A 14,909-nucleotide genomic window follows, 5' to 3' on the forward strand; every position below is an offset into this window, starting at 1 on the left:
AACTTAACGATACGACAGTTGAAATAAGGCTTGTTATCTTAAACATACTTAATAGCAACTAATTTTATCGATAAAATATCAGCTGAGAAACTATTACGATCGGATGTAGAAGTTGGAAATACGGGTAACATAATATCTTCTTCGACTTCCTATCTAAGACTTCGAATTACCAGTAAAAAAAGCTCTTAAGATAATTTGAAGACTACATAATTTAATGTGTCCGTAAGGACCCCCTCCCTCCCACCCACACACACACCTCGTTTTTGACTAGAGTTTATTAGTTAATTATTATTATTCCGTTTTCTTTTCTTTATTAGGTGGGGTTGATTAGTGGAGTCCCAACATTCAGATTTCTAGAAAATTGACTATATTTCGAAGCGCCCCATCCTGGTAAATAAAGTTGACAAAGTATTTATCGGTTTACAACAGGCTGTTATATCGTGTGTAAGTATGAAATCCTGAATAAGTACACACAAACTTTTGATTTCTGATTAATTCTTATAGGCACCACACCGCCTTAATTAGTTCGGCTTGGGATAATTACATGTTATATAATGCACGATCTATCTAATTAAACAAGCATGTCTGTGGAAGGTTTTTTGGTTTGTTTAAAAAAAGAATTCATTTGATTGACACAACATTGGCTTAAATAATTAAGCTACACCATGAAAATCAAACGCTACACATCCCAATTTAAGCATGCAAATCAGTGCTAAGGTGTAATACAAGTACGAGCTTACTATGGGCCGAGATCTGTGCATGATGTTATCGTGGCCATCATGAAATTGTGACGTCATATCAACATTGGAAATCCACCAATCTATGCGCAATTGTACTTGAATTGACGGAGCCTAGGGCTTTTTTCGAAGAGCGTCGTCCAAAGAACAAGATGAGTAGGTTTTGGGAGTCCAAAAATGATGGCCATGTCTAAACATTAAGGCCACCTGCACATTTCGTCAAGGTCTCGAGATGTAAATAGGGTTAGGGCACATGATTGTTGACGGGATTGTGGATAAGGGCTAGGTCTAGGGATATCGCTAGCCCTGTTTATATCTCGTGACTTTGTCGAAATCTGCAGATGGTATTAATATTTAGACCTAACCCTGTCCTATCTACTTAGATTACGTAACTACTTTAGAGCGGTCGCATGGTTTGACGAAAGCATCAATATAACACAATTTGTAAATTTTGCTAACAGGTATCTAAAAACCAGCCATAAACTGAAAAATTGTATTCGCTGGATCCCCCCCTCCCCCCCCCCCCCCAAAAAAAAAACAAACAAAACAAAACAAACAAAACGAAAATCTAAGGTCCCTTGTACACGTTGGCATGCACGCAAGATGACACTTATAATTCAATTGTTGTCCGGGAGTAATATTTCCCTTATAGCGCACTGTGTTTGTTTATTTCCCCCAAAACACACAACACAGCGTACAGTATGGCCATCTCCATTAGCCCGATTGGTGCAGAAATCTACGACGTTAAACCCTTTGATTAGGTCTTTACACGGGTGATATTTTAACTAAACTTAGTAACCTTATGTTGTTAAACAGCGATGCACCAAAATAGCACGTGCCATTAAAGAACGATCAAGCTAAATGGATCATAAAGTTTGTGGAAACGCTTAAACAAAATATCAGAATTAATCACAGGATCAAAGAGAACGTGTTTCTTTAACCATTGTTTCCTGTTAACGTTAACTTTCTATTACTTAAAACTTGAAGGTCTTATCCGCCAGATTAGAAATGAAATGAACTGGGGTTTAACATCCTATAGACTATGCAGTGCGGGAAATTTTGCCCAGACAGGCCGTTTTCGCAAACTCTTCATAGAATTCCAAATATCCATTAGTACACTGGTATACATCTCGATCGTTTTGCCCCATTCCTCATACACCATGCTGACCCAGGAGAAACCAAGAGAGCCAGTGCCTTACTCACTGTGCCACCGTGACTCCCCGGTAAGCTAAACAGTAGTAATTTATGTAGTTCAACAGGTAGACTCAATAATTAAAGTAAGGATAAATTGCGTTTTAAATTTCTGAATCAATTTCGACGTGGAATAATTACATTAACCATTCTGTTCCCAGCATTTGCAATATGTTATTAAACACACCATGCTTCAATAAAGCTTTATAATTAAATATATTGTTAAGTAACATGTAACATGCATTGTTTAACTTGCAATATGTTATTAAACACACCATGCTTCAATAAAGCTTTATAATTAAATATATTGTTAAGTAACATGTAACATGCATTGTTTAACTTGGAAAACCTGAAAAGTATTTTTCAATATGACATTAGAAGCAAATACAGATGAATAATCTGGACCCATTTTCATTTTATAACCTTCTGTCAGTATAAGATCCAGGGACTTCGCATAGTTAATCAAGTTATATACATGTATTATTACACACCTGTCTGTTGTGGTACTTTAGTAATAAGTGGCATAATCCTGCCTTTTCAAAGCGTACATCTGGTCTACCTTTTGACGCATCGGATCGAGAAAAACTTTATTTTCACAGTAGACTAAATTTATTTTAATATCTGATAACAGTAAAAATAGACACTATTTACTGATTGCAAACTCTTGTTACAAGAGCCCCAGAGAATATTTCACTTGTAATTTAATAATCTTTTAAAATTATCCAGATAATATTAATAGATCACATTATATAGAACACTACAGTTATAAACTCGATTAAAAAGAGAAAATCCCAAATTAATAAAGTCTGAAATTATAAATCGTGATCAGCATCAAAGTAATTCTTTTTTCTGAAACTCTTTCGTTTCTTTTTAGTTTTACGTGAACATAAATTTGATTACTGGGTGGTATGTGTTTCAAAATGTAATTTTCAAAGACATAACAAGAACAAACGCGGTTAATTACACATAATGTTGCTTACTGCGTTTGGAAGTCAACTACTTGCTTAAAGCGTAATTCACATGCTTGCTATAAAATCTGCTTTTCGGCTTTCCAAACATCGAATATCCTTCTATTTAATCTATATTTTGAATCGATTTAGTTCACATGTGTAACTTTTAATCTATACTTTGCATGGCCCGAAGGGTGAAATGAATGCGTGTCGCTCTATGGGAGACTTAAATTTTACTGTAAAAGGAGAACTGTTTAATCTAGTAGTCCTATTTTATGTAAATTATGTAACATAAAACAGTTAAAGAGGCATACCCAGTTTTCACTGCGTATACGGGTTTAAAATACCACAAAAACGAATTTATACACGCAATATAGGTTTTTGGTCTATACATTCGACTGTGTATTGTTTCTTTATTTTAATTTTATTTGACATTTTGACATTTTGTTCCTTCATGACATCAAATTACAGCCATCAATTTAACTATGCCGTTCTTAAATCAAAAAAAGAATGACACTACCACATAAATTGACAAATGACTTATACCCCTTGGCCACCAGCTTCGATAAATACAAATTAAAATATAAATGTGGTTTTGGATTTGAATCTGTAGGTTATGCGTGGCGTTGACGGAAGAGATGTTTTATTAATATTTTTTTTTAAAGAAAAGAACGCACTTTTAACCGAGACGAAAGGAAATTGGCCTAGGGGTTTGTAATATTTTGAAACATGATATATTGATGATAATTCATTTTTATTTTCTTGTGTCGCGTAATCTTCAACAAATCAAATAAAAAGCTACAATACTAACGTGGCTTTGGATCACAATTTGAAATCTTCAGTTAGACACTGAATAAAATTTTAACAAAACATAGGGATGAAATGCCAGGATAGAAATTTGGACTGCAACGGGGTCTTTTACACACACACACAAGCCCTGGCACGCACAAACAAGGTTCTTACCAGAATCCAAGCTTACATTCGGATGAATAGTCCGGCATCCACGTTTTCTTTTGTTATTTTTAACAAGCCAACAGTGAGGCTGATGTCCCCCGCGGAAATCCCACAATAAACAGATGACACATATTCATTAATCTTCGATCTCCATCAAGGCATTGACCCAATAAACACCTACACCAAGTTTGAACACCTATCTCAGTTAGAAGGAGAGTTATTGTGTTCCAAAGTCTCAGCCAATCAAATTGCTTATCACTCTGCTTACCCTGAGCAGAAAATGCTCATTATCGAACTTAGTCAAGGTATTGATGTAATGAAACTATACACCAAGTTTCATCACTCTCACTTAAATAAAACTAAAGTTATCGTGTCCCAAAGCATCAACCAATCAAATTGCTTATCTCTGCTTACCCTAATTAGGCATGCTCCATCAAGGCATTGACCTAATAAACACCTACACCAAGTTTGAAATTCTAGCTCAATTAGAAAGAGTTATTGTGTCTCAAAAAGTAGGACGGACAGACGGGCGGACACATTTTAATAGTCCCCTGCTTTCTTCGAAAGGCGGGGTACACATATAACATTATTTTTGCTGTAACAAAATGTCGAATTTGGACTGCCGTAGGGTCTTTACACACACAAGGCCTGGCACGCACAAACAAGGTTTTTACCAGAATTCAAGTTTAAAGCTGCATTTCCTTTAGTACCGATCCGGTCCGGCTCCGGTCCGGTTGCGGATAAGAAAAAAAAACAACACTTTCATAGAATTTTAGTAAGAGTGTTTCCTTATGTGCGAGTGCGGTTCTGTATGCGGAGTCCGGCACGGTTTTTCGAAACGGACCATGTAGCGTTCGGTACGGAAACGCATGCGGAACCGTGTCCGTATCAATGTTTTTTCTTCTTTTACGAACCTTGGCAATGCCAGTGTCATGTTGAAAAGAGGGCCCTTCTGCTTGAATAACCGCATATAAGGATACACAACCTGCCGTGTGCTATGTCTACTCCCGAGCCGGAACCGGTTGCGGATACGGAAAAAAATCACTTTCATAGAATTTTAGTAAGAGTGTTTCCTTATGTGCGTGTGCGGATACGGTAATCTATGCGGCGTCCGGTACGGTTTTTCGAAACGGACCATGTCGCGATCGGTACGGAAACGCATGCGGAACCGTGTACGCACATAAGGAAACACAGTTTGGGTAGCCCGCACGGCAAAAAGCTAAAAATAGGTAGGTACATTCCAATTTTCGCCCTTTCTTGGACACGTGTTCATCAGAGAGAAAAAAAGATGAAAATCGAAAGAAAGGACATAGAGAAACTGATTGAACTTGTAAGTCGCCATCGATGCCTATATGATGCAAGCTGTACAGAATATAAAGATGCACAAACTGGTGCACAATGTCTGGGAATCGATTTCCCAGGCCATGGGATATGATTCTATATCAAAGGTGAGTGATCTAACTCGATGCATAGTGACTGATAAGCAGATTGTATTCTATCATCACACCAATCAACTGTATCGCACATATTTCATTGCTGTGCCATCGTCAGTTTTGCTATATAGTTTACATTAAAGCTGCATTTCCTTTAGTACGGATCCGGTCCGGTTCGGTTGCGGATACGGAAAAAAACACTTTCATAGAATTTTAGTAAGAGTGTTTCCTTATGTGCGGATACGGTCTGTATGCGGCGTCCGGCACGGTTTTTCGAAACGGATCATGTAGCGTTCGGTACGGTAACGCATGCGGAACCGTGTCCGTAAACGCACATGTCATAAGGTTTTTTTTTCTTCTTTTCCGAACCTTGACAATGCCGGTGCCATGTTGAAAAGAGGACCCTTCCGCTTGAATAACCGCATACAAGGATACACAACCTGCCGTGTGCCATGTCTGCTTCCGGACCGGATCTGTACTAAAGGAAATGCAGCTTAAATTCTGACCAATAGTCCGGCATCCGCGTTGGTTTTTTTTTTTTTTTTTTTTTTTAAAATAAATATAACATACGTTTATGCCATAAATAACTATGATAATTTAAAGCCCGCGTGCTTTAAGGTGTAATACAAGATGAAGAATAGTTAGCCACAATGGAAGACGCTCAGTCATAATATAGCTCATGGATAATTCTATCTGGTGCTGATATAGCCAATGGATAATTCTGTCTTTGCACAGTAAAGGAATAAAATAAAACCAAGTACGAACAATCCAAACCATTAGACAAAATTCGAAGTCCTAAAAAAGCGGTATATGCAAAATAGTGCAATAAAGCAAAATAGTGTAATCAACATATGGGCTGTTCACCGTGTACAAAATACACGACAAACCCTGCCTGGCGCCACACCCGCCATAGCTGCATCCAATCTATTAGGCGAAATCTCGGTAAAATAGCCAATGGACTATCGGTATGCAAAATGCACGTGATGAACAGTGTTAACGATACGTAGCAATCAATATATGTATATTTGTTATGTTTTTGTTATTGTTCCTAATTAATATATGGTTGGGGAGAGAGAAAAGACAATATAAAATACCTGCATGAAAATTATGTATTATTTTATTCGAAAAAAAAGTTTGAAACCTTCAAAATTTGGATGGAGCCAAACTCCTGAAAAATAGTACCAATTGGATAAGGCTTCGGATTTCCAATAAAACGTTAGTGTATATTTGAATTATCTAGATAAAATTATTCTATAATGATTAAATGCTGGATTAGGACAACACCACGATCTCGAGGGGCTGTACAAATAAACAATATCTTTCCTTCAGTTTTTTTCCCATATTCCATCCGAGACGACAACGTAACGCTCGACAATTTGTAAAGTCCACTCACATTGGTAGAATTGGGCATAAAGTATGTCTTACGCCGATCTATTCTGTATTTAGGACTCAATTCCATGTTATTTTTGCTGTAGCAAAATGTCAAACGTCACGTAAAATTAATTCCATCCGCAAACACATAACCTCAAATGGTCATTATTTATCATGCAATATCTGTGGTTCTTTTTCGCTATCTTTGGGCACTGTTACGTAAACACTCATATGAAATGGTAATTCAGCTAAGCTATCCTAATATATGAATATTAAATTCATTTCTTTTAATCTTCCTGGTGGGAGTAATATGTCCCATATGCAAAGAGCCATTTATGTAGTGACATAACGCGTTCTCATACCTGTTTTTGTTCTTATTAGTTTCGCTTACTCCACAGTATTTCTGTTTCGTTAAAATCTCAGGGGGGGGGGGGGGCATTTTTAACTTCATAAATCTTTGACCATCTTTGATTCCCACAACATATGAGATAAGATCTTGTATAGAGAATATATTATTATTCTATCCTGAATAATATTCGTGTACGTTATTTCTCATCGGGACGCGTTGAATAAGAATATAATTAGAAACAATAGACATTTGGAATTTTTTTTATCCATGTGGTATATTATGATGTCAAAGCCGTCGTGGGATTACTTTACTAGTATCACTCAGTAAAATCTAAATCGAAAATTGCCAGCTAATAAACTATACTCTATTAAAGCTTGATGTGTACGCCACGTATACCAAGCCAGAAATTAGAACAGTATCATGAAACAGCTTATAACCAAATACGTATCTGACTCTTTCTCTGGCATTCATGATGGCCAGGTGGAAGTCAAATACAAATAAAGCACCGTTATTGTCATTGTTCAAGGTCGTTAACCATCAAAATGACGTGAGCGCCGGGTTGTGTTTCCACAATTATTGTTAAAAGGTATTCATGTAAATCTGGAAACCTTCTATTGGTTTAATTACATCAAATATTAATTCCAATAAGACAGTCTTAAAGACTTGATTTAACGTAGAGATAATGCACAATGCTGCAATAATATTTTGTATTTGACTACAAGTCAAGGCCTTGAGTATGGCTTCAGGACTTGAAGCCAAAGAGCATACAAGACAATGACCGAAAAGTTCAAACACCGATCTAAACTGCAAGACTTCATCTGAATTTCTTTTATAGATATACAATCCTACACTGCAAACAATCGAATCCTTAAAAATGAAACGGAGGCGTAGAGCTATAGCAGGGTCCACCATACCAACGATTTTACATTTGATTACAAGTTTTCAATTCTTCTTTCAGTAAGATGGTGTAGCTCACATTTCTCAAATTGTATTCTTCTTGTGAACTTTGTAGTTCGTTGTCATCATACATCAAGTTATATCAATCTTATTGTCCCCCGAATTTCGAAGAAAGCAGGGGACACTTTTGGGACACAATAACTCTCCTTCTAATTAAGCTAGAATGTTCAAACTTGGCGTAGGTGTTTATTAGGTCAATGACGTGATAGAGGTCGAAGATGAGCATTTTCTGCTTAGGGTAGGCAGAGATAAGCAATTTGATTGGTTGATAACTTTAGTTCTAATTAAGTGAGAGTGATGAAACTTGGTGTAGAGTTCCATTACATAATACCTTGACTAAGTTCGATAATGAGCATTTTCTGCTCAGGGTAAGCAGCGCGATAAGCTATTTGATTGGCACAGACTTTGGAAAACAATAACCCTCCTTCTAATTGAGTTAGAACGTTCAAACTACGTGTAGGTGTTTATTAGGTCAATGTCGTGATGAAATTCGAAGATGAGCATTTTCTGCTTAGGGTAAGCAGAGATAAACAATTTGATTGGTTGATGCTTTGGGATACAACAGAGTGATGAAATTTGATGTATAATTTTATTACATCAATACCTTGACTAAGTTCGATAATGAGAATTTTCTGCTCAGGGTAAGTAGAGCGATAAGTAATTTGATTGGTCGAGACTTTGGGAACACAATAATTGAGTTAGAATGTTCAAATTTGGTGTAGGTGTTCATTAGGTCAATGCCTTGATGGATATCGATGAAAAACATTGTCTACTTACGGTAAGCAGATATAAGCAATTTTGATGCTTTGGGGCACGATAACTTTGGTTATAATTAAGTGAGATTGATGAAACTCCGAGCATAGATTCATTATATCATTATCTTGACTAAGTTCGATGATGAGAATTTTCTGTTTAGGCTAAGGAGCGATAACCAATTTGATTGGTCAAGACTTTGGGACATAACAACTCTGCTTTTAATTGAGGTAGAATGTTTAAACTTGATGTAGATGTTCATTACTGAGTTCAGTGATTAACATTTTGAGCAAAAGCGGATAGTTGCTACGTTTGAAAAAAATAAATGTGCGATTAATTAATAGCCTATGTGTCATCTATTTATTTTGGAATTTCGGCGAGGGACATCAGCCGCACTGTTGGCTTGTTAGAATTAGTGTACGGGCCGTGATTCACAGCGCTGTCTTAATAGGATCTGAACATGTTTTCTTAATCCACGTTTTAAGGTTTAAAATAAACTATAATTTAATTAAACAGTGCTAGACTTTCTGACACTATGATAAGAGTGAGTTTAATACATCTCACCCGTAATATTTAGACAGGAGAGAATTTCTTCCGCTTATTCCAATAGAAGCCGAACTAATCGAGTTATTCTAACAAATTGGCGACAGATAAAGTAAAACGGATTTCATCTCATTTGATCTTCGGTCTGAGATGGCATTCATATGAGCAAAATTGTTGTTATTAACGTAGACAGAGGGCTATATAAACGATTGACTAGATCTTTTTATATCTTATGGGATGAAACATGAACCAAATTAGACGTAGGACGAGGAGGTTAATATTAAAATAGGATTATACACATTTGTTCCTACGTAGACCTAAAGGTCGAGTATTGTCGTAAATTGTGTCTATATGTACACTTTAATAAGATTTTTAATAGCAGGACATGGAATTTATATTACAATTGTGGATGAATATTGGACCTTACAATAATATAACAAGTCTGGACGAAGGAAATATCTGGTTGTCATTAGATCGATTGTGATTCGCTATATGGAAATGTTTCTGAGCGGTCATTTAATCTGCTTTCGGTATGGCACAATTGCATTTTCGGTGAACAACACCAGCTGTTAATGAAGTATTATTCTTTAAGTTTAAATATCAGTAAAGGTCCGTAAATCGGATTCCTGTTATTACTTACAGTGATAATATAGTTCTTTTCTAAGTAATAATCTACTAACCAGACGTATGCGTTGGGTTTAATCTCCTCATAATGGTGTTATGAATCAAAATGTTTACTTTGCTGTAAATGGAATAGTGATATTTGTTTTCAATGGTTATGGAAGAGTATTGGAAATGTTCGTTTTGAAGTGTTTGTTCGCTGACGCGTGGGATGAAATCGCTCAACGACTTATTCGTAATTCTCTTAATGTGTTGATGAAAATAGCATTTGCTTGGTGATAAATGACCAAATAAACTGTTACAATAATATATAAACAATCCCCAAAGATTAACCATCTATTTTTTTAAAATTTAATAGGTATCTAAGAAGACTGGGAAGATTTGAAAGTGTGTGACATTAACATCTATGAAAACTCTATCCCTTATAATGAGCAAAATGCCAATATCCAATTTGATTAAGGAATTTAACCTAGTTCTTAATATTGGACGACAAACGTTTTTAACCATTATATAGTTTCTATTAAAATAGAGACCCGGTCTACATTTATTTATTAGCTATTTCATTTATATTGTCATGTACACATTATGTAACAAAACTTCAAAAGATATCAATTGCCCAAGCAAGGTGCCGTACTTGTGCCTTTTGGCAATTTTTAGATATATAAAGTGATTGCGATTTTGTACCAAGCTAATTTAAAGATGGCGGACTTGAAAACGAAACAATAAGTAATAATATGTATAATTTCTGTTATCGCTGGGAGGCTAAGTGAGTAAGGCGTTGGCGTGGTTTCCCCTTGTCAGTTGTGCAGGACTGGGGGACTGACAAGGGCAGCTGTCTAGTCGTTCGGATTGCATGAGAAAACCGAGGTCCTGTATACACATTGGCGTGCACGTAAAAGATCCCCTGGCAGTAAATTCTGAAGTCATGTGCAATTCAAAGTGATTGGCCCCGTGAGGAATGTCTCCCCGGCGACCAAGCTGCCAGTCCGTATAAGGAGCTTTATACGTATATAATCAAGGTAATAGTTGAAATCACGTCAAAACATTGAGTACCTTAATATTTATGGTAATTATATATAATTCAAAACAAAATATTCATGATAACTGTCGGGCCAAAGAATACTGGTGTGTGCAGACTTCTTCCTTAGATGATCTGTCAATAATTGAAACAGTTGAAAGTCCAAAACGATATATCAAAAAATTAAAATGGCATAATTATTAATGTCTCTGACAATCAATCATTGGTGGACCGGAAATACATCCGTCTGGAACAAATTCGCAATGTCGTGAGTAATTACGTTTCATCCTAAATGTAATCGGATATTCTCAGCCATTTCCGCGTCTGAGTGAAGCAGAAGAAAATACCTAAATTGCTCGATTTAAATACTGTACGGAAACATAAAATGGAGGCTAACGTCTCTAGAACACAAAACTTCAGTCATTTTGATATTAAAATACGGTTCATTTTATTTGCCGTGATATATTGAATACCCCGGATGAATATTTTGCCTGGAAGAGAGAGAGAGAGAAATGAGGTTTAACATCCACTCGACACAAACTAGAACATTTCGGGACTAACATATGGTTTAATTTTATTTCAACAATTCGCTTGCGCGTTGGGGTCTTTAGCAGTGAGAGGAAACCGGAAAAAACCCACGAGGTTGGACAGGCGACCCTGCTCCTTGTCACCGGGCATTCGGAACCACGCCAGTTGACTCAATGGCGGGCCTTATGATACAGCGCGCGGAACTCATGTGAGTCCATATACAAGTCTCGTCTCCATCAGCAAACTAATGGTTATATACCTTTCAACTGGGTCTTCACACACGAGATTATTACTATACATGGAGTTATCACAATTTCGCTAACTGGTATCAATGTATAGAGTTCATATCTACATTGGCCATACATGTGGAATTGATATAATTAGTGCATACTTGTTTAGAACAAAGTGTATAATTGAAAAGCCAATATCACATAATATCAAAACCAGCTGGGGTCAATAAGTTCACTGCATCTAAATAATAATATGTCTTATTTTATACGACAGACAATTTTATGAAAGTTATTGAGCACTTTGTCACAGCTTGTGTAATAGAAATGAATTTGATCCTTCTTCGTCTATACCTGTTAATCATGTTCCTGCGAAACTTGTTACGAATCTTCGTGGGATGAAAGTGGCTGTTATTTGTAACTATGTTATTGTCCGACAGGTGAGCACAAAACTATCACGCGTGGAAAATTTCATATATTCGGTCAGTTACATCCCATAATCTCTCTTTATCTCATTCAACTTTATAGATTTTTTAGTTTGCTTCATTTTTTTCTGTTTCATAATCGGTTGCTTTTGATAATATCTTGTAAAAGTCAATAGCGCCCGGGCTTGTCAGTTTTTTTAACTTACATCTGGGGCTTGATAATGACATATTGCACTGCTCACTTATACCAGCACCTTTTTACTGACAATATCAGTGTCTTTAACATGAATATCGTTTTTCGTAAAATATCGTATCTTTCACTTGAGTCTTCGTGTTGAAATGGTGTCACTGTTGACTTCCGGGTTCTGGACACATATGTTTTTTCGATTTACATATTCGTTACTATTGCGCGTATACAGGTGTACCAATTTCCATTATAAAGTTCATTACATAGTTCCATAAAATCTAGCAAAGTTTGTCCTTGTAGCTATAGTTAGTAGAACGAGTACTGGACTCTTAACATAACATAAGCCCAATGGCGGTCAATTTTCCACGAGGTGAATTAGCCACACATGAACATATCTAATTTAGATAAATTTTAATTATATTGAGACGCAATGAAAACGTTCCTGCACTATTGTAACAGGAAGTGCTGGTCAGAAATAAATTTGTATAGCCGCAAACTAATTAACCCTTTCCAACGTCGCCACTTGAGGGGACAAACTTCTAAATGGATCCTTCTCCACAATACTACGTCTGGTTGCGCTGATACTCAAGCCCTCTCGGTGATCAGGTGTCAACTTGAGCATGTCTTCCACTGCAGAAGTTGCACTAGCCCTAGGTTTTTTTTTTAAAAGTCGCAGTTTACACCGTTTGTTCTGTCCCATAAATTCGTTCTCGAATTGGCATAATATCTTCCACGGTACTGTAGGCATTACTCGGACCTTAACTGTTTTAAAAACCACATTTCATGCCCTATATTCTAAATCACAAAGTTGTTGTCACATTTTATAGCCCATGTCTGCACTATAAAATCATGATCTTCGACATTTTCTTTCGGTTATTTTTATTTTATACCACATTTCATTCAATTGTTCATATTAGTAATTAACATTAATTGGATTAAATAAAAAATACACAAAAAATCTGAATTATTATTATTCCGTGTATAACCAAAAAGAGAAGGAAAGGGGAAATTATTACCAAATAAATTTCTTTATACAATTGTACGTGTAGAATATTGCCTGCAGAAAATCAGGTATTTTTTTAACCAGGAAATTAATAAATTGGTTGACGAAAAGCAAAAACACATTGCCGGAAGTAACAACTTGTAAAGAATATTGTAGCAAGCGTTCTATTAACTGCGTAACGCATGATATTTTCTTCCGGGTAGATATATCTATAGAGTTACAGTTTACACTCGATTCTATTTCGAAGATGGGAGCTGAAGAGTTCTCCTGCAAAACAACCGGAAATTAAATACGCCTGTTTACTAACGATCGTCAATGGGTGTTTTTTGTTTTGTATGTGTAATTTTCCCATTTATTGGCCTACTTTTGCTGAAATAGTTTCGCTGATCATCTTGGGGAAATATGTCTAAGGCACAAATACAATAAGGATTATAATTTGACTATGTTGTACTGTGTATGTTCGCCAACATACTTAATTTATTTATACCCATAATTAATCATTTAATTTATATAAGGGGCACTGTGTCCAGCATTAGCCAACTATATAACGGTATTTTTTGTTGATACGTGGTGTCCATTATTAATCATTTATATATCGGTGCTTCTGTGGGGCCAAAAACCGACAGTGGGCATATAGAAAGTCCGACAGCAGTCGCCTCCGATAGACCACGACAGGTGTGGGCGCATCCGACACCCTATCGAGCCAAAGGCCGATAGGCGATTTTTCTGTCGGGCAAATAACCACATCTAGTGGTTCGATAGGCATTCCTCAACATGTGGTGAGTGCGTGCAGACGCGTGTTGTAAGGATTTGGACGAATGATGGATGTATGGATGAACTTTTTTTCTCTTTCTTATAAATACAGATTTTCAAAGCCAATATTTAGAGAGTTATTAGAAACCAACAGCAGTCGGCTGTTTTTACGAAAAAAATGTTCATCCATAAAGTTCTCAAATGGTTTCACTCGATGCCGGAACACTCTCAATGGGCCGCGAAATTCGTCCAAATCCTTAAAAAAAAACGCGTCTGCACGCACTCGCCGCGTGTTATGGAATGCCTATCGGACCACTAGTGGGTTTTTTTCCATTTTTTTGCCCGACAGAAAAATCACCTCTCAACCTTGGGTCCGATAGGGTGCCGGAACTAATCAGTGTTTGTATGCGCCTTCCCCCGGTCGTAGCCTATAGGAGCCGACCGCCTGCTTTTTTGCCACACAGAAGCACCGACAAGGCCGATATTTGGACCGTTAGATTCCGTCAGTTGTTATCTGAGTTACTTGGCGGCCTCCCCTGGGGTCTTCAAAATTGACTATTTCCTGGATCTCGTTGTGTATAATCGCGTGGGCAATTTCATTGTTCGACACAGAGAAGCCAAGTGAACAGTCAAACATCTCAAAATGGCTAATAAATGCGCCCTCTCCAGTCCTGGTCTATCGGAGCCGACTGCTCTGGGCCTTTCTATGCGGCCCCTGTCGGCTTGTAACAACTATCCGAATATTGGTTTGAAAAATCTGTATTTACGAAAAATATGTTCATCCGTAAAGTCCTCAGATCGTTGGATTATAATCATACATTTCAACTTTCATCAACATCGGATAAAAAATGTGACTTCTAGAGTATCCACAACCTTGTTATTACATACTTTTACACTATTTGCGTACAA

At 36.8% G+C, this 14,909-nt stretch overlaps 1 protein-coding gene across 2 annotated transcripts in view; it reads left to right on the plus strand.

Annotated features, from left to right (window-relative positions):
* The first annotated feature begins 325 nt into the window (after positions 1 to 325).
* Positions 326 to 14,909, plus strand: part of LOC126820508 (nociceptin receptor) — a 58,685-nt gene continuing 44,101 nt past the window's right edge. The window contains exon 1 of one of the 2 annotated variants that reach the window (XM_050548539.2): positions 326 to 444. The gene's annotated coding sequence lies outside the window, so the exon portion shown is untranslated. Of the gene's footprint in view, positions 445 to 1,904; positions 1,961 to 14,909 lie in introns of those variants that run through there. The other variant, XM_050548540.1, reaches the window with a different exon arrangement.

Source organism: Patella vulgata, chromosome 5 (assembly GCF_932274485.2).
Source record: "Patella vulgata chromosome 5, xgPatVulg1.2, whole genome shotgun sequence".
In the NCBI taxonomy this organism is placed as follows: Eukaryota; Metazoa; Mollusca; class Gastropoda; family Patellidae; genus Patella; species Patella vulgata.